The following is a 19,553-nucleotide window of genomic DNA, read 5'->3' as shown; positions in this document are numbered from 1 at the left end:
CCCTGATAGCAGATGTGCAGCAAATGTTTTATTGCTTTGTCGTCCGAGAAGACCACAGGGACTATCTCCGCTACCTCTGGTATGAGGACAACGACATCAACAAGAATGTGGTGGAGTACAGGATGAAGGTCCACATGTTTGGAAACAGCCCTTCAACCTGCTGTGGCCATCTACTGCATGAGGCGAGCCACTCAGAAAGGTGAGCAAGAATATGGCTCCGATGCGAAGCATTTTGTTGAGAGACAGTTCTATGTTGACGATGGTCTCACCTAGGTTACCATACCTGAAGTAGCAATAGATCTCCTGACAAGAACCAGAGAGATGTTGGCAGAGTCCAACCTGAGACTACACAAGGTAACATCGAACAGTGGACAGGTGATGGAAGCCTTCCCTGCAGAGGACCGTGCTAAGGGTCTGAAGGATTTGCACCTTGGAGTGGATCCTCTCCCCCTTCAATGGAGCCTGGGGCTCTCCTGGAACCTGGAAACAGACAGCTTCACATACCTGGTGTCCCGTGAAGAAAGGCCATTCACATGGAGAGGTGTCCTGTCCACAGTCTGTACGACCCTCTGGGGTTCGTAGCTCCCATAACAATGCAAGGAAAAGCATTAGTACGGGAACTCTCATCTGATCAGAGTGAGCGGGATGCTCCCAGAAAAAGAAGCAAAATGGAACCTATGGAAGGAGTCCTTGAAGGCTCTCGAAGACCTGCACATAGAGAGGTGCTACATTCCAGTCTCGCTGTCTTCAACACAGAGAAGAGAGCTGTGCATCTTCTCAGACGCTTCCACAGTAGCAATAGGAGCTGTGGCCTACTTGAGAGCAGCTGACACCGACGGGAAATACCATGTTGGATTCGTTATGGGGAAGTCCAAGTTGGCCCCTCGGCCTGCCCACACCATTCCACGTCTCGAGCTTTGTGCAGCTGTGCTGGCTGTTCAGCTGTACGAGTTGATCAGAGACGAGATCGACATTGATGTGGGCGCCGTCAAGTTCTTCACGGACAGCAAGATTGTACTTGGTTACATCCACAACTCCACAAGAAGGTTTTATGTGTATGTTTCCAACCGGGTGACTCGTATCAGACGATCCACTCACCCTGACCAGTGGTGCTATGTCTCCACAGACCTGAACCCTGCAGACCATGCTACCAGGTCTATACCAGCAGCACACCTACAGCAAAGCAGTTGGTTCTCGGGCCCCTCTTTCCTGTCTAATGTCAACACAGAGGAGACTCCCGAGTCCAATCCCTTCACCCTTGTGGAGCCTGAAGCTGATACTGAGATTCGGCCTGAAGTTACGACCCTGGTCACCAAAGCCTCAGAATCTCAGTTGAGCTCACAACGCTTCGAGCGATTCTCAAGCTGGAGAACACTCTGTCGACTCACAGCCCGACTCATTTATGTTGCAGTATCCTTCAAGGGGAATTCAGACAACGTAGAATGCAAAGGATGGAAATGTTCTAAAGAAGTATCCAGCACAAGTGAGCTTTCACAAGCCAAAGGTGTGGTCATTCGCTCTGTCCAGCATGATGACTTCAAGGAGGAATTCAAATGTCTTGAAGAGGGACAGACATTCCCCAAGCAAAGCCCACTTAAGAAGCTCAACCCAGTTACAGATGAAGATGGTTTGCTTCGGGTCGGAGGTCGCATATCATCCACAGACTTGTCAAGAGAAGAAAAGCACCCTCTGATCATCCCACGCACCCATCACATTGCCACACTACTCGTGAGATACTATCATGAGCAAGTGGCTCACCAAGGACGACACATAACAGAAGGAGCTATCCAAGCAGCCGGATACTGGATAATCGGGAGCAAGCGTCTGGTTTCTTCTGTTATCCATAAGTGTGTTACCTGTCCAAGCTACGAGGGAGGTTAGAGGACCAAAAGATGGCAGACTTGCCCGCCGACAGACCCACTCCAGAGCCTCCATTCACCAGCGTGGGCCTTGACGTCTTTGGGCCATGGACCATCACGACGTGTCGCACAAGAGGAGGTAGTGCAGGCAGCAAGCGCTGGGCGGTGCTCTTTACGTACATGTCTACCAGAGCTGTGCACATTGAGCTGATTGAATCCATGTCAACAGACAGCTTTATCAATGCCCTGAGGAGGTTTTTCTCAATCCGTGGTCCAGCCAAACTTCTCCGCTCTGACAGAGGGACTAACTTCGTGGGTGCCTGTAAGGAGTTGGACATCCACACAGAAGATGCAGCGGTAAGAAGCTACCTCCAAAAGAAAGGATGCACGTGGGTGTTTAATCCCCTGCATTCATCCCACATGGGTGGTTCATGGGAGAGGCTCATCGGTGTTGCCAGGCGTATTCTGGATGCTATGCTGCTTCGGACGGGACCCACTCATCTCACACATGACGTCTTGAGCACTCTCATGGCTGAAGTCATGGCGATCATGAATGCAAGGCCCCTGGTGCCGGTGTCCACCGACCCAGACATGCCTGCAGTCCTCAACCCAGCGACGCACCTGACTCAAAAGATGAATGCTATTTCAGCCCCCTCTGGAAACTTCGACATGGTTGAGCTGCACAGGAAGCAGTGGAAGTAAGTCCAGTGTATTGCAGACACTTTTTGGAAGAGATGGAGAGGAGAGTATTTGTCCACACTACAGAGCCGTAGGAAATGGACAGAAGACAAGCCAAATGTCAAAGTAGGAGATGTTGTCTTGCTGAAAGACAGCCAAGCACACAGAAATGAATGGCCAGTGGGACTGGTTGTCAAAACTCTGCCGAGCAGGGACAAGAGGGTCCGCAAGGTGGAGGTGAAGATTGTCAAGGAGGGGACTGTCAAACCTACACAACTAGCCGTGAATTGCTCGCTCTCTGTATCTAGCTTGTAGCTGTATTTTGATGCACTGTGTACAGGGCTAATTTAAAGTGAATGTAAGAGAATGCCTTTCAGTTTGCTAAATGTATATTCACAGTGAGCTGTGTTTTCACGTGTTTTGGTAAGTTACATGCCAAATGTACTGTGTTGCTCAGGCTTACCTGATATGCAAACACAAACTTAGGTATGTTGTAGGGGGTTTCTCTTGCTCGTTCTGGTCTCCTACCAGGCTTCGTGCAATAATTACCCTTGAGTGGTTCGACCCACTCTCCCCTACGGTTCTAGACCTTGGACTTCGGTGCAGGGAACTGTAGTGCAGAGAAAGACTCAATAGACCAGGTTGAATAGCACGAAATGGATGCTTTTATTATTAAACAGTTTGCAGCATTATAAAATACATGTCATAAGCACAGATTAAAGTAACTACAAGCATGCACATGTCTATAAACTTAATTCCATGGAAATGGGAAACACACGGCACATCGAAAAAGGGGAAACACATTACGATTACCCTTACCCCCTCCCCTAGACCTAGACTAAGTTTCGACCTGAGGAACTCTGAATCATGCTCACCACTTTCAGATTCGCAAAAGAGGGGGTTCGCAGCCTTTTGGTACAGCTTTCCGTCGTCACGTGGATTTGGAAACTTCTGGCGCAGCTTGTTTTTCTCTCTCTCTCAGGCAATGAGGCAGTGGACACAGCCTTGATGAGCGCTCGTCATGGTTGAATCTGTTAACAAGCTGTTGAAGAACTGGATACACATGGGAGAATCGGCCACCGATGTGATGTTGAATAACTGGATGCACATGGGGGAGTCCGAGAGTTTCTGGCCGAATGGTACGTCGAGGCCCTGACTGGCTAGGCCCGGAATGTCCCTTTTTATCCGACCTGGATCGTCGGTTTTCCCGAGGGTGTCTTCTTCTTCGGCCTGGGTCGTCGATGATCTCCCGACAAAAGTACCCGGGCCACCCTCCTTCGTCTTCCCGTCATAGTCGAGCCTTGCCCGGCCGAGCTGGCTTCCCAGCCAAAGTCTTTTCGTCGTCACCGAAGTTACGAATTGTACCGAAGAAGTGAATCGTCCTACGAATGAAGCGTAGCCGTCGAGGTGAAGCGTTGCTTCCAGTGTGTCTTTACGAGAATCGCCAATCGCGCAATCGCCAATCGCCCTGATGGACTTTTCAAATCCATAGTTATACCCTTTTGGGACAGTCTTATCTCCCGCCAGATCATAGTCCAGTCTTTGTAATATTTTTGGCAGGCAGAAATCTCTGCAGGGGCGCTTTGTCTTGTAACGGGAGCCGGTGATAGCTTAACTAGCCTTCCTGGCCGATAATGTCTTTTACTTTGTCACCGTAACTCGGTTCGCATATTGATCGGTCTGGAGATTGCCCTTGATGGCTGTTAAACGGTCTTTCCTTTATACAGTAAATGGGTTTAAGTGTTCATTCAATTGTCCGCCCATATCTTGATGGGCCCCATCCTGTTACCTGAAACTGTCTTGTACTTAGAATCCAATTAATATGTATGCCCAGTTCCCTGAGTTTCGGTTTCCCGATACTGGCTTTCGCGGGCTTACTGTCCTCAATCCACAAGCCTGTCTGGCTTGCAGTAACAGAAATCAAATGGTCCCAGAAACTGATCACGAGGTCCGGCGGCCATTTTGTATGCCCCTTTTTATCAAAGGGTTTTCTGTATAAGCTTCTTTTGGTCAATAAAGCCGTACCACCAATCCTGTTTTCTTGCGTGATTAGTTAATGAAAATTTTCGAATCTTACAATGTGTTTGTGTACTAATGTATGCTTCCACTTCTTTATTGTATTTCAGTTTCACAATAAGAATCTTTCAGTAAAGTTTACAAGAAAAGTCAAGCCTTGTGATTTTTATGGGAAGCTATCAAGTTGTTAGCTACCTGTCTAGCTCTGCATAAGAACGCGCTGCAAGGGCAGTAAAGAAGGAAAACAGGTAACTGTAAAACCCGAACAAAATATAGCACCCCTGCCTTCCAACACACAAACTGAAACTTAAAGAAAATGCTGTTATCATGTTAATGCGCAACATTAATCCACCTCAATTATGCAATGATACACACTTGCAAATTCGAAACATTTTTTTAATACAGATTATACCGAATTTGGTATTTTTATTTAGATTAAAATTCCGTCAAAGCCACTATATTTTACGCGCTGCCAAGTAACGATGGGAAGGGCACAGAGAAGGAAAATATACTCCGCCATCAATACCTGTCCATCAGCGTTGTGTTATGCAAATAGTTGGCGCATTTGGTGAAGGATTTTTTTCTCAATAAAAATGCCGAATCTCGGAAACTCTTAAAAAAACGAAGCCATGCAATTTCCTCCTGGGTTGGCTATGGAAAATTGCATTTTTAAATCATAATCATTGTTTGAGTCTTATTTTTAAGCAGAATGTGGTCCTCTCATTAAAAAGTTCAAGAATTTTATTGCTTTTTACAATAATGCACAATTATATGATCATGACACATTAATGTCAATGATATCATTGCAAAATTATAATTCTACTTGCTACCTCCAAAGTGACATAGAATGAAAACTGTAAAACCTGGAGTATATGGCTGCTGGCGATCCCCATTAACAAAAAATGAAGTTAAAGAACCACCTCCTGGGTGCTTAGGAAGAGTTCTTCAATCTAAACAGTTTTATAAACATGGCAGAGGGTTCTTCAGTTCCCTCGGCAACGCCGGGTACTCCAGCTAGTCTACATATAGATATATAGATTGGGCTAACCAAATTAGTAACAATACTGTGGAGGAGGAATTCCTGGAGTGTATACAGGATGGTTTCCTGGACCAATATGTCGAGGAACCAACTAGAGATCAGGCCATCTTAGACTGGGTATTATGTAATGAGAAAGGATTAATCAGCAATCTTGTTGTGCGAGGCCCCTTGGGGCAGAGCGATCATAATATGATCGAATTCTTCATTAAGATGGAGAGTGAAGTATTTGACTCAGAGACTAGGGTCCTGAATTTAAATAAAGGAAACTATGATGGTATGAGGCGCAAGTTGGCGAGGATGGATTGGGGAATGTTACTTAAAGCGTTGTCGGTGGATAGGCAAAGGCAAACATTTAAAAATTGCATGGATGAACTGTAGAATTTGTTCATCCTTGTTTGGCATAAAAAGAAAAGAAAAAAGGTGACTCAACCATGGCTAACAAGGGAAATTAGGGATAGCATGCAAGATTCTCAAAATTCACAGATCCCCAAAGCTAGAAGAAAACCCTAAGGAAAATGACTTTGGACTCTTTCTAAGCAGGTTTTCAGGATGATAAAATAAAAGGGCATGTTTGGACCTGTACAGGGAGAAAAGGCTGCAACAGGAAATGGGATCAACCTCTGTAAAGACAGTTTGGATATTGGAGTAAATCAAATTGTCTGGGGAACTGTGTAACCTCAATTCATCCTAACAATCGATCCACGAAGGAGCAGTCCCCACCAAAAACACAGGACCCATCCAAAACATGCATAATGCAAATCACCTCGCCAACCTACATAGAAATCTCAGGCTCAGGCAGGATACTCGAAACCTGAATATAACTATGACAATGAGCTTGGCGATCAACAACTCATTGACTAAACAGTACAACAACCCAAAACTATTTTTCACATTTTTAATCAAGTTAACTTAACGAGCCTGCCCAAATCAAACAATAAACTGGGACTGATTTGGCACACAAATTAGCAGGCCCCCAATTAGTATAATTAAAGGCCTGTTTTCTAAAGAAAGTCAACTCTCCAGAAGTTTGAGACAACAAGATGTTCACTCTCAGAAAGCTGGCCCCAGAAGCAACACACAAGAGAAACCGAAGCATCAAAATGGGACAGCATTCTACCGTACACCCAGGTTCAACAGCTTCAGTGACCCAGGACATCGTTGGACACCCCGTGGCAACAAGAGCCTTACGAAACTATCAACAAAATATTACCATCAACCAATCCGGTAATATTGAGCCACCACGACCAAAGAAAAACTCAGGAGATAAAGCGACGATTCGAAAGTTTCCACTCTACAATCTATTCCTGACTTACCCCGGGTAAGATTTTTACTTAAAAGGAACTCTAAACCCTATCTCTACCGAAGCAAAGTGGGTACTCACCCCATAGATCCATAAGACACCCTACCGCATCAGCGGACTCACGAAGACTGACCAGCAGATAGTCGAAGTCCTCTACCGCATACGGGGTATGGCAGACACTGACCAACACATCCAGCGAACCCCAAAACCGTGAACCAGCTCAACTGTTAAGGATTCATTTTGGTGAGCATTATCCCTGGTCCTCTAGGGTCCAACTTAGCTAGGAAGTGGGATTGGGAGAGGTGGGGTATTTTTCTACTATATGTATCGAAATGTTCCCAATTTTTTTTTAGAGTATAAGATGGTTATGTTGTATTTTCTTTCTTGAATAAAGATCAAATTTTCTTGCACCAAAACCAGTTGTCTGCTGCACTTTCGTCACGCCCCCAAGTAAGCCCAAGGTCTAGAATCAAGGGAGTGGGAGTGATTCGAACTGCTCAGAAGTCAGAGGGGAAGCTGACCCACACACTACCCCCTACAAGCATAAGATCCAAGGAGAGGACATATAAATTGGCCAGAAAAAGCAACAAACTTGAGGATAGGGAGCAGATTAGGATTCAACAAAGGCAGACAATGGGATTAATTAAGAGAGGGAAAATAGAGTATGAGAGTAAGCTTGCAGAGAACATAAAAACTGACTGTAAAAGCTTCTATAGATATGTGAAGAGAAAAAGATTGGTGAAGTCAAGTGTAGGTCCCTTGCAGTCAGAATCAGGGGAATTTATAATGACGAACAAAGAAATGGCAGACCAATTGAATACATACTTTGATTCTGTCTTCACAAAGGAGGACACAAATAACCTCCCAGAGATGTCGGGGAACATAGGGTCTAATGAGAGGGAGGAACTGAATGAAATCAGTATTTGTAGGGAAATGGTGTTAGGGAAATTGACGGGATTGAAGGCTGATAAATCCCCAGGGCCTGATAATCTACATCCTAGGGTACTTAAGGAAGTGGCCCTAGAAATAATAGATGCATTGCTGGTCATCTTCCAAAATTCTATAGACTCTGGAAAAGTTCCCATGGATTGGAGGGTAGCTAATGTAACCCCACTATTCAAAAAAGGTGGTAGAGAGAAAACGGGGAATTATAGACCGGTAAGCCTGACATCGGTAGTGGGGAAAATGCCAGAGTCCATTATAAAAGATGCAATAGCAGAGCACTTGGAAAGCAGTGACAGGATCGGACAAAGTCAACATAGATTTACAAAAGGTAAATTGTGCTCGGCTAATCTACTGGAACTTTGAGGATGTAACCGGTAGAATAGATAAGGGAGAACCAGTGGATGTGGTGTATTTGGACTTTCAGAAGGCTTTCAATATGGTCCCGCATAAGAGATTAGTGTGTAACGTTAAAGCACATGGGATTGGGGGTAAGGTACCGATTTGGATAGAGAACTGGTTGGCAGACAGGAAGCAAAGAGTTGGAATAAATGGGTCTTTTTCCGAGTGGCAGGCAGTGACTAGTGGGGTACCGCAGGGATCGGTCCTTGGACCCCAGTTATTCACAATATATATTAATGATCTAGACGAGGGAACTAGATGTAATATCTCCAAGTTTGCAGACGACAGAAAGCTGGGTGGGCGTGTGTGCTGTGAGGAGGATGCCGAGAAACTCCAGTATGATTTGGACAGGTTGGGTGATATGGCAGATGCAGTATAATGTGGATAAATGCGAGGTTATCCACTTTGGTGGCAAAAACAGGAAGGCAGATTATTATCTGAACGGCAATAGATTGGGAGAAGGGGAAGTGCAATGAGACCTGGGTGTCCTTGTGCACCAGTCGCTGAAGGTAAGCATGCAGGTGCAGCAGGCGGTTAAGAAGGCAAATGATATGGTGGCCTTCATAGCGAGAGGATTCAAGTACAGGAGCAAGGATGTCTTGCTGCAGTTGTACAGGGCCTTGGTGAAACCACACCTTGAGTATTGTGTGCAGTTTTGGTCGCCTTATCTGAGGAAGGATGTTCTTGCCATGGAGGGAGTGCAGCGAAGATTCACCAGGCTGATACGTGGGTTGGCAGGAATGACGTATGAGGAGAGATTGGGTCGATTGGGCTTATATTCGCTGGAGTTTAGAAGAATGAGAGGGGATCTCATTGAAACTTATAAAATTCTAACAGGACTAGGCACACTAGATGCAGGAAGGATGCTCCCGATGGCGGGGGAATCCAGAACCAGGCGTCACAGTCTAAAGATAAGGGGTAGGCCATTTAGGACAGAGATGAGGAGCAATTTCTTCACCCAGAGTGTGGTGAACCTGTGGAACTCTCTACCACAAAAGGCAGTTGAGACCAATTCATTAAATATATTCAAGAAGGAGTTAGATATATTTCTTAAGGCTAAAGGGATCAAGGGATATGGGGAGAAAGCAAGGACAGGGTACTGAATATGGATGATCATCCATGATCTCATTAAATGGCGTAGCAGGCTCGAGGGGCCGAATGGCCTACTCCTGCTCCTATCTTCTATGTTTCTATATTTCTATGTTTCTCCCAAACCCGTGACCTCTTCCACCTAGAAAGACAAGTGCAGCAGGCGCATGGAACACCACCACCTCCACCTCCAAGTCACACATCATCCTGACTTGGAAGTATATCGCCGATCCTTTATCGTTGCTGGGTCAAAATCCTGGAATTCTCTCCGTAACAGCACTTCACCACACGGACTGCAGCGGTTCAAGGCGATGACTCACCACCACCTTCTCAAGGGCAATAAATGCTGGCCTGCCAGCGATGCCCACATCTCAGGAACAAATACGATTTGTCAGACCCTGTGGGTGGAACCCACTGCAGGTATACCTGGTCCAATTCAAAGTACAGAGAGGCCACGTCGGCCATAGAATCACAGACTCTTACAGCACAGAAGGAGGCCATTGGGCCCATCGTGCCTGTGCTCTTTGGTAGAGCTATCCAATTAGTTCCACTCCTCTTTTCTTCCCCTAGCCCAGCAAACCCACCCCCCCTTCAGGCAGTGCATTCCAGGTCACAACAACACGTCATTTCCTCAGATCACCTCTGGTTCCTTTGCCAATCAATTGAAATCTGTGTCCTCTGGTCACTGATCCTTCTGCCACTGGAAACAGTTTCTCCTTATTTACTGGATCAAAATCGTTGATGATTTTAAACACCATCAAATCACCTTTTAACCTTCTCTGCTCAAAGGGGATTACCGCTGCTTCTCCAGTCTCCCCACATCACTGAAGTCCTTCAGTTTGGGTTGTAAGCCCCAGACCAGCTCCAAGAAACAGATGTGAAAGAAATGACTTGTGCTTTTTTCACTGATGGCTTCTGCCTCAGCTCCTCTGCTGCTGAAACCCTCATTTTTGCCTTTGTAACCTCCAGACTCAACGATTCCACTGCTCTCATGGCCAGCCTCCCATCTTCCATCCGCTAAACTTCAGCTCATCCAAAATTCTGCTGCCCGTATCCTAAATCTCAGCAAGTCCCGTTCACACGTCGCTCCTGTGCTCGCTGATCTACATTGGCTCCTGCCCCAGCAACGCTTCAGATTTAAAATTCTCATCCTGGTGTTCAAACCCCGCCATGGCCTCACCCCTCCCCATCTCGCCAACCTCCTCCAGTCCGACAACCTTTCGAGACCTTTACGTTCCTTCTATTCTGGCCTCTTGTGCATCCCAGACTTCCTATGCTCTACCATTGATGGCCTGCCTTCAACGATCTAGGCCCCAAAGCTCTGGAATTCCACCCCTCCCTCCCCACCCACCGCCCCGCACCTCTCCTCCTTAAAACCTACCTCTTTGTTCAAGCTTTTAGTCACCTGTCCCAATATCTCCTTATGTGGCTCGGTGTGAAATGTTGTTTAACATTCCTGTGAAGCGCCTTGGGGCATTTTACTACATTAAAGGCGCTATATAAATGCAAGTTGTTGTTGTTCCACTGCATCCTGACCAGGCAGTGTCCCCCATTGGATCTGGAACCTGAAAGTGGAACAACAGCCACTTCAGTCTCAGGCACTCTGATAATGATGTCCACAGGCCCATCCTGTGCAACGCGACAGTGAGCTCTGCAAGGACGTGCCACGATGGAAACCATCAGGGGATTTTATGATGCGACACTCGTAGTCAATGTCACACAATTCGACGCAAAATCCGAAGACAATATTATGGGCGTAGAAACCTGAGCACAGGACCATGTATTTAGGACTAGGTGACTGCAAGCAAACACGGTGGGGTGGAGTAGGTGCAATAATCGGAGTATTTAGAACAGGTGTCTCGGTCTGGAATAGAGTGGACGTGGAGAATACTGAGCAACGTGCCATTTATTATGAAACCGGTGTGGCCAATTAGGTTGAGCGACCAGTACTAAAGGGAGTCGTGGGACTAGCACAGGAAGCAAGATACACTGTGAATAATATGAATGATAGAGCTAAATTGTTTGATCGTGATAATCTATGCTGAGGATCACAGAAAGTAGGAGAAGCAGCGAATTGTATAGAGTGAGGAGCCTATGAACTCATGTATTGACCAGACACTAAGGGGGAGAAATTCATTATAGCCCAGGAGTGGCCGTTATCTTTGAAAAAGTTTGAGATTTAGCGCTAGGCGCTAATGAATCTCGCTGCATGCAAATTTCAGTGTCATCGCTCAAAGAAAGGATGGGAACGCTAAATCAAGCGCTAACGGCCTAGTTCAGTGGCTTTAGACTCAAAGCGCTGACCAATATCAGGTGTAGTCTAATCGCAAGTCATCATTGCCACAGGCTCTTTCCAGTTCTTAAAGGAAAGGTTCATTCATGCTGCAGCACCTCATTCTCAGCATTGCTGGCTGTGCAGCTGCCTCAGCCAGCAGGAGCCAGGGAGAAGGAGCCCAGGAGCAGAAGGAGGAGAGTGGTGGTCTTTTGGACCAGGAAGAGGAGGAGGATGACAGGCTGCAGACCACCACCACCATAAAAACTGAGGTGCCTGGAGAGAGGGGACTGGAGAGGAGAGGGAGAAAGGAAGGCCAACAAAAACAACATCAACAGAAGGGAGGCCTATCCATCACTGTCTCCCCAATTGGCCTCCATTTCAAGAGAGGGAGAGAGGGGAGAACAACAGAACAGTAACGAACACCACCTGTTCGGAAGGAGGGAAGATAACATCTACCAGGTGGGTGTTATTTGGTGCACTCTCCCAAAGACTTTGTATTGTAGGTGGGGGGAGGAAAGAAGAAGGCTCTTGCTAAAAACTAGGCCACACACACCACTAAAACACCCCTTCCCATTGCCTGACCTGGGACAGCTGGAGCTGCCTAGGTGAAGACCACAATTCTACTGAACATCATTAAGACCTGGTGTAGGACTGAGCCTGGACATCTCCAGCTTTCCCAGGTGAAGACATCTTCTCCCCCCGCCGGAAGACCGGCACAGACTATAATGTACATCAGAGAGTGCACCCCTGCTGACACCCACACACCCTCCCACCATCCTGAGTGGTGACCCTGCCCTTGCGGCCTCCCTCCTTCGTCTCTCTCTGCCTCTCTCTCAAGGAGCACCTCTATTAATATATTTATTGATTACCTATTGAGCAGAGGGGAGAAGGCCCCTCTCCCAATTCCAATCAATAAGGGGAGAGGTGTGCCTTCATTTTAAACAGCTCCCTCTGCTCAATAGAGGACATTAAAAAACCGGAGGCCATTAACACCTTCAGGCCTGTGACTTGGGGTGCGTGTAGCCCTTTTTAAAAAACACCCCATAATGGCGACTGCATCTTCGCCCGTGGGCGGGACCTTCCTGCCGGTGGATCCTCTCGAGGCCACCGCGCAGAGGATCGTCATCTCAAACGTCCCGCCCTTTGTTCCTGGTGAGCTCCTCCTCCCACATTTACGCCAACTTGGGGAGGTGAGGTCAGGGATAACGCCCATCCCGCTTGGCTTCCGGGAAGCCAGCCTTCGCCACGTCTTCTCTTTCCGGCGCCAGCTCTTTATCCAGCTGGCGCGGGAGGACGACACGGACGGGGCGTTCGTCGTCCTCCATGAGGGGACCGCCAATCGCGTCTTCTGGATGTCGGACAGTGTGCGGTGCCACGCCTGCAAGGAGGTGGGGCACATCAGGAAAAACTGTCCCGCCTCCAAGGCCGCCGGATCGTCTCGTGCGGCCGAGGCTGGCGCCGCCGCCTATCCTCCCCCCGGATCTGTCCGCGCGTCAATGCCACCAAGGCCTCTGGCAGGGGGGCGGGAGCGCGTCTGGCTGGAAGGAAGGCGCGGCAAAAAATTAAACACCTTAGGGCGGGTCCCCCCGTGGAGGGCCAGCCCTTGCCCCTTGAGCCCCTTACACCCGCGCTCCTCGCGGAGTTAATCGGGGCAGACGAGTGTGGGAGGGGCCTCGTGCATGAGCCTGTGGCCGCAACCGCCGTACCGGAAACGCCAATACCTGCGGCCGGGCTCGGGCCCGAGGAACCCAAGAAACCTGCTCCGCCGGAGGGAGCAGAGGAGGAGGCCTCTGCAGACATGGAGGTCTCCCCCACTCCCTCCGCGCTAAAATGGCGCGACCCCCTGGAAGAGGACGACCACCGGGAGGAGGAAGGTCCCTCCGAACTGGGGGAGTCGCCACCCGCCGCGGGTACTGCACCGTCCCCCCCCCCCCCGCTGTCATCATCACCAGCGATCGGCAGGGGTCGGCTGAGGCAGATGTGACTGTCCGGCACGTGCCTCCCGGGGATGGGGGTCGCGGAACAACCCGCGGTGGAAATCGACATTCTTTCTGTACCATTACCCCTCGCCGGGTCGGGCGGCCTGGGTTCTGGGTCGGGCGAGTTCGAAGAAAATGAGCTCGCCCAATGTGACCCGGACATCTCCCAGGGGCTGCTCGACCTGGTCGAAGTTTTAATACAAGACGAGAGGCACAGACACCCAGCCTCGAGGAGCGAGAAACGCCTCCAAACACTAGCAGGCAAGTCTAAGCCGGGGAGGAGGGACTATGCATGGTCTGAGGAGGAGGTTGCACTCCTCAGAGCGCTGGAAACGAGATTTGAAGGATGCAGGTACATCAATAAGGAAATTGCGAGCATCCTAACAACAAAATCCGCAAAACAAATCTCGGAAAAGCGCAGAATCCGGCGGAACACCCACGTGGAGGCCCAAGTGACAACCATTGATGCTCCCCCAGAGCATCAACCTGAGATCGAACTAGAAGGGGAGCCTAGCAACCCCGACGAACCAACTGCGCATCCAGGGAGAGTTTTCAGACCTCCGACTGCCATCCCCACGCATAGGGATGTAGATGACCAACTTACCCAAGCCGAGGAATTCCTGGATGACGTGAACGACCCAGAAAGACGATCTCAGGGAATTGGGCTAGTGGAATGTATCACGGTACAACTGATGACCAGGGGCGAACACCCCAAAGCGAGGAAAGATCCTCCCGGGGGAAGGAAAGCAAAAAAGAGGCACGATAACCATATGCCAAATACGGGAGCAAGGAAAAGATGGGCACAGCGCAAAGCCATCTTTAGAACAACCCAGCTGCTCTACAAATCAAATAGGCGCCAACTTGCTCGCCAGATCATGGGGGCGCCTTCGGCACTAACTTGCCCTCTACCCAGAGAGGAGCTAGAAAAATGTTTGAGAAAAGCTCTCGAAGCCCAACAATAAGGCGAACCTAAACAAATTCGCATGATACAACGGTCGGTTTGATGATGGGTCGTTGATGAAACCAATAGAGGAAGAGGAGGTAAGCAATGCCATTAAAGAGACTGATGAAGGGAGTGCGGCAGGACCAGATGGCTTAAAGTTGGCTGATATACAAGACATCCACAATGAGGATGAAACAAGGCTACCCCGCCTCTTCTCTCTATGGTTGAAGTCAAGCTCGATTCCTGAGTCACGAAAAAAGAGTCGAACTGTCTTGATTCCTAAGTGCGAGGATCAAGAGCGCCTGAAAGACATTGACAACTGGCGCCCAATCACCATTGGTCCAATGCTGCTACGCCTATTCACTAAGATTATGGCGAAACGACTAAGTGAAACTGTCGAAATTAACCCTAGACAGAAGGGTTTTATAGCAGCAACTCCAGGCTGTAACGAGAATATTGCAGTGCTGGAGAACATAATAAAGGGAGCAAAGAATAAGAGAAAAGACCTCGCAGTTGTCTTCGTTGATCTGGCAAAAGCGTTCGACTCAGTTGGGCACAAACTACTATTGAAAGCATTACAGAGAATGAGTCTACCCAGAGACTTCATTGCGTTGGTTGAGGACCTGTACGCCAACAATACAACAGTGGTCGAAGGGAACAGAACTAAGACCACGGCAATAGACATTAAGAGGGGCGTCAAGCAAGGCGACCCACTCTCACCAATTCTATTCAACATAGCTTTGGATCCACTGATATGCTCCTTGGAGAAGGCCAACTCAGGGGTCTCCTTGCCCCTGGGGGACAGAAGAGTCAACTGTTCTGCTTTGGCCTTCGCAGACGACATTGCCCTTCTGAGGGACTCACATGTTGGGATGGAACGAAACCTGAAATTACTCCAGGCCTTTTGTGACCATACAGGTCTAACGATTAACACCAATAAGACCAAAGGCTTCCACTTTACGACAAAAGGGAAGACCTTCCTATACAATCATGGCAAAGCCTGGAGCCTCAGGGACACACCCGTTGCATACATCCCCCCCAGGAGAAACTGAGAAATACCTGGGTGCCCGGATCAACCCATGGGCAGGCGTGACAGGAGGAGACTGGGAAGAGAAGCTCAAAACCTGGGTTGATGGCCTCAGGGCAGCGGCTCTCCGACCCATGCAAAGGGTAGAGATGCTGAAAACGCATGTCAAATCAAATCAAATTAACTTTTATTGTCATTGTTAGTGCACAAGTGTAGTACAACGAAATGTAGGCTTGCGGCTCCCGAGAGTGTACAATTTGGATTAGGACACAAACATTTCAACATACATTTGTACATATATATTAGCATAAATATGACCATAATAAAGTGCATCGGCAGATGTGCAGGCTTTAGTGTTTATTTGTGGAGTTCAGTAGGATGACAGCCCTGGGAAAGAAGCTGTTCCTAAATCTGGTCGTACGGATGCGAATGCATCTGTAGCGTCTTCCAGATGGTAGGAGGGCGAACAGACTGTGGCTGGGGTGGGTAGGGTCTTTGATGATGGACCGTGCCCTCCGTAGGCAGCGTTTCTGATATATATGTTCTATGGTCGGTAGCCGGGTGCCGGTAATGCATTGGGCAGTTTTGACTACCCGCTGCAGGGCTTTCCGGTCGTGGGAGCTACAGCTGCCGTACCATACCGTGATACAATTTGTCAGGATGCTCTCTATAGTGCAGCGGTAGAAGTTAGAGAGGATCGGGGGTGACAGATTACATCCCTTCAGCCTCAAGAAATATAGGCGCTGCTGGGCCTTCTTCACCAGAGAGGAGGTGTTGAGGGACCAGGAGAGGTCTTCCGTGATGTGGACTCCGAGGAACTTAAAGCTGGCCACCCTTTCCACCTCCGTCCCAAGGATATACTTCCACTTGATCCTTTCCGAAGTGTCACAGAACACACTTGTAAAACTGGACCATATAATCCGCAACTCCACAAAAGAGTTCCTACACCTGCCACCCCACGCTACTGATGGCATCCTGTACTGCAGCAACAGGAATGGCGGACTCGGTATGCCCAAACTTGAAGTGCAAATTCCATCTGCGATAATTCAAAAACGCGAAGCACTGGACATGTCCGAAGACGTGGTGATAAAGGCATCCTTCCAATACCGGGGCGAGAATAACAGCGAAAAGATCAGAGGATGGCGACAGCTCAAAATCCTCAAGGAAATCGAGGATTTCCTAAAGAGCTCAGAAAAGAGCAACCCGGTGGAAGGAGACCTTACGGACGGCTTCAGGGTTGACATGCCCATATTGGGAAACCGAGCCCCTGCCAGAATAAAACCAGTGAATCGGTATGCAGCATGGAGGGAGTGGGAATTCAAAAAGTGGAGTGAACTGAAGAGTCAAGGTGCCGGTATCACATACTACAAAAACGACAAGATCTCTAGCATCTGGATCAAGCCGACATTTCAAATTAAATCGGCTCGCATGATTAATAACCTCCTGCTACGATGTAATCTGTACCCCACACGGTCGACCCTGACAAGAGGTAGACCGAACACATTAAAAACATGTCGGAGATGCGAGGCTCCAGCAGAAACCCTAGCGCACATTTCTGGCTGGTGCCCATTTGTCAAGAATATGAGAATAAAACGCCACAATAAGATTGCTGACTGTGGTGTATGTAACCTGTTCCACCTTAAGAGATGTACTACTTTCTCTGGCTGCTGTATACGTAATACCGGTGGTGACCACTGGTATATAAGCACTGTGTAGTAATATTGTATTTAGTATAGTCCTGACCTCCAACCAGTAAAGACCTGTTGAACTTTAATCTTGTAGTCTGTGTTAATAATTACAACTAGAACACACAGACTTAACAGTGGCGACGAGTCCGATTCTTACCCTGCGGCAGTTTATATCCACGGCGGCTTCGTCCACAGAACGGACGTCGAAGAGAGGCTTCCACCCTCATCACCCTGCTGGAAGACATGTCGCGCGGCAGACATCGAGAAACCAGAGTGCAGAAGACATCCTGAACTCGAAGCCTCCATCAGCGGCTGTCAGCTATCTTCTTTCTACCTCGGTGGTGGGTAAGCCGGGCAGCGACGCGACCAGAAAGTCGGCCGCGTTGGCTGTACAGACGGGGAGGGAAGACGGAGGAATAAGGGCGGTGAGATCGATCACGACCGGAGATAAGGGCCGGGCCGCATTCGGGCTGAAAAGGCGTAGCGTCTGGGGAAACTGAAGGCGCGAGAGCCGCGGTGAAGCGGAGACAGCGTCAGGGGACGGGTGAAGACCGCCAAGCGCGGGAAAACCGCCATTTTGTAGGCGGAGGACGAAGACAAGAGCGGGAAGCTGCCATCTTGGATAAAAATTAAAATTAATTAAATTGCAACGATGCCTAAACATGGGAGCATTAATACCTTTGATAGCGACATCGAAGATTGGGCTATGTATGTAGAACGCATACAAAATTATTGTAAAGCAAATAAAATCCCAGATGAAGAGAAAGCACTAACATTATTAAACTTAATGGGTGCGAAGACATACGGGCAATTGAAACACCTTTTATCACCAGATGAACCGGCGGATAAGACGTTCGAGGAGATTGTTACTGTCCTGAAAAATCATCTAAACCCCACGCCGCTGATGCTAGCGGAACGATTTAAATTTTACAGCAGAAGGCAGCTGAAGGATGAAAGCAATGCTGAATATTTAATGGAATTGCGTAAGCTAGCAAAGTACTGTCAGTTTGGAACGGGACTGACAGAGGCGCTACGAGATAAATTTGTGTGTGGTTTATTAAAAGAAGATACACAAAAGCGACTGCTCGAGGAGAATGAGCTGACGCTTGAGAAAGCGGTCACTATGGCAGCAGCACACGAAGCCGCAGCGAGAGGCACGGCACTAATGCAGCTACGGTCACCGGAACTCAGTACAAATAAATTGGGTTTGAGTACTGTAAAATGTTATCGTTGTGGAAAGACAACGCACGATCAGAACCAGTGTTGGTTTAAAAACCAAGAATGCAGAACGTGTGGCAGGCTTGGCCACATAGCTAAAGTATGCCGGTCAGGAAAGAAGACCAGCAACAAAAAGTCACCGCAAGGAAAATACATAAAGGTACACAAGGTGACAAAGACCAGTTCGACCGAACAGAAGTCAGATTCAGACGCTAACAGTAATGAACTGGGTAGCTTAAGAGCACACAACGTTGGTAAGGATGCAGATCTCCAGACAATTTGGGTCACCATTCAGATAGCAGGAGTCCAAGTAAAGATGGAATTGGACACTGGATCGGCATTGACGGTCATGAATAAGAAAGATTACAAAAGGTTATTCCAACATATTCCCCTACGGGATACGGAGATTATATTGAAAACATACACGGGGCAAAGAGTGTACCCCATCGGAAAGATAGAGGTAAAAGTGGTCCACAAGGGCGATGAAAGCCAAGTAATGGACTTATATGTGCTACCTGAAGGAGGTCCACCACTACTGGGACGGGAGTGGATTAGGAAAATGAATATGGACTGGCACTCCTTGAAGGCACTAACGGTAGATTCCGGGGAAACAGATGTCAAACCTAAACGATTGTCCAAAATATTGGATGATGCTAAAGAGGTGTTCCAGCAGGGACTGGGAACACAGAGGAATTACGGCAAACATCAAGATTGATGAACATGCACACCCAAAAATTTTTAAAGCCAGACCGGTACCCTATGCAATACGACCTACTGTAGAAGCGGAACTGGAAGCGCTAGAACGTTCAGGTGTACTGTTTAAGGTACATTGGAGTGAGTGGGCTACGCCCATTGTTCCCGTTATGAAACGTCCTTCGAGCAACAAGCCAGGAGAACCAGGGAAGGTTCGCATCTGTGGAGATTTCAAAATCACCGTTAATCCGGTGTTTCACACGGTGCAGTATCCGCTTCCGCGGATTGAGGATATTTTTGCTTCATTGTCTGGCGGGAAACACTTCACCAAGATAGACCTGGCGCAGGCGTACTTGCAGGTGGAGTTTGAAGAAGAGTCACGCCAATACCTCACGATCAACGCGC

Source organism: Somniosus microcephalus, chromosome 24, assembly GCF_052327205.1.
Source record: "Somniosus microcephalus isolate GS21.2 chromosome 24, FLI_Smic_1.0, whole genome shotgun sequence".
In the NCBI taxonomy this organism is placed as follows: Eukaryota; Metazoa; Chordata; class Chondrichthyes; order Squaliformes; family Somniosidae; genus Somniosus; species Somniosus microcephalus.
The sequence above is the reverse complement of the archived record's forward strand: the minus strand, read 5'-3'. Positions refer to the sequence as shown.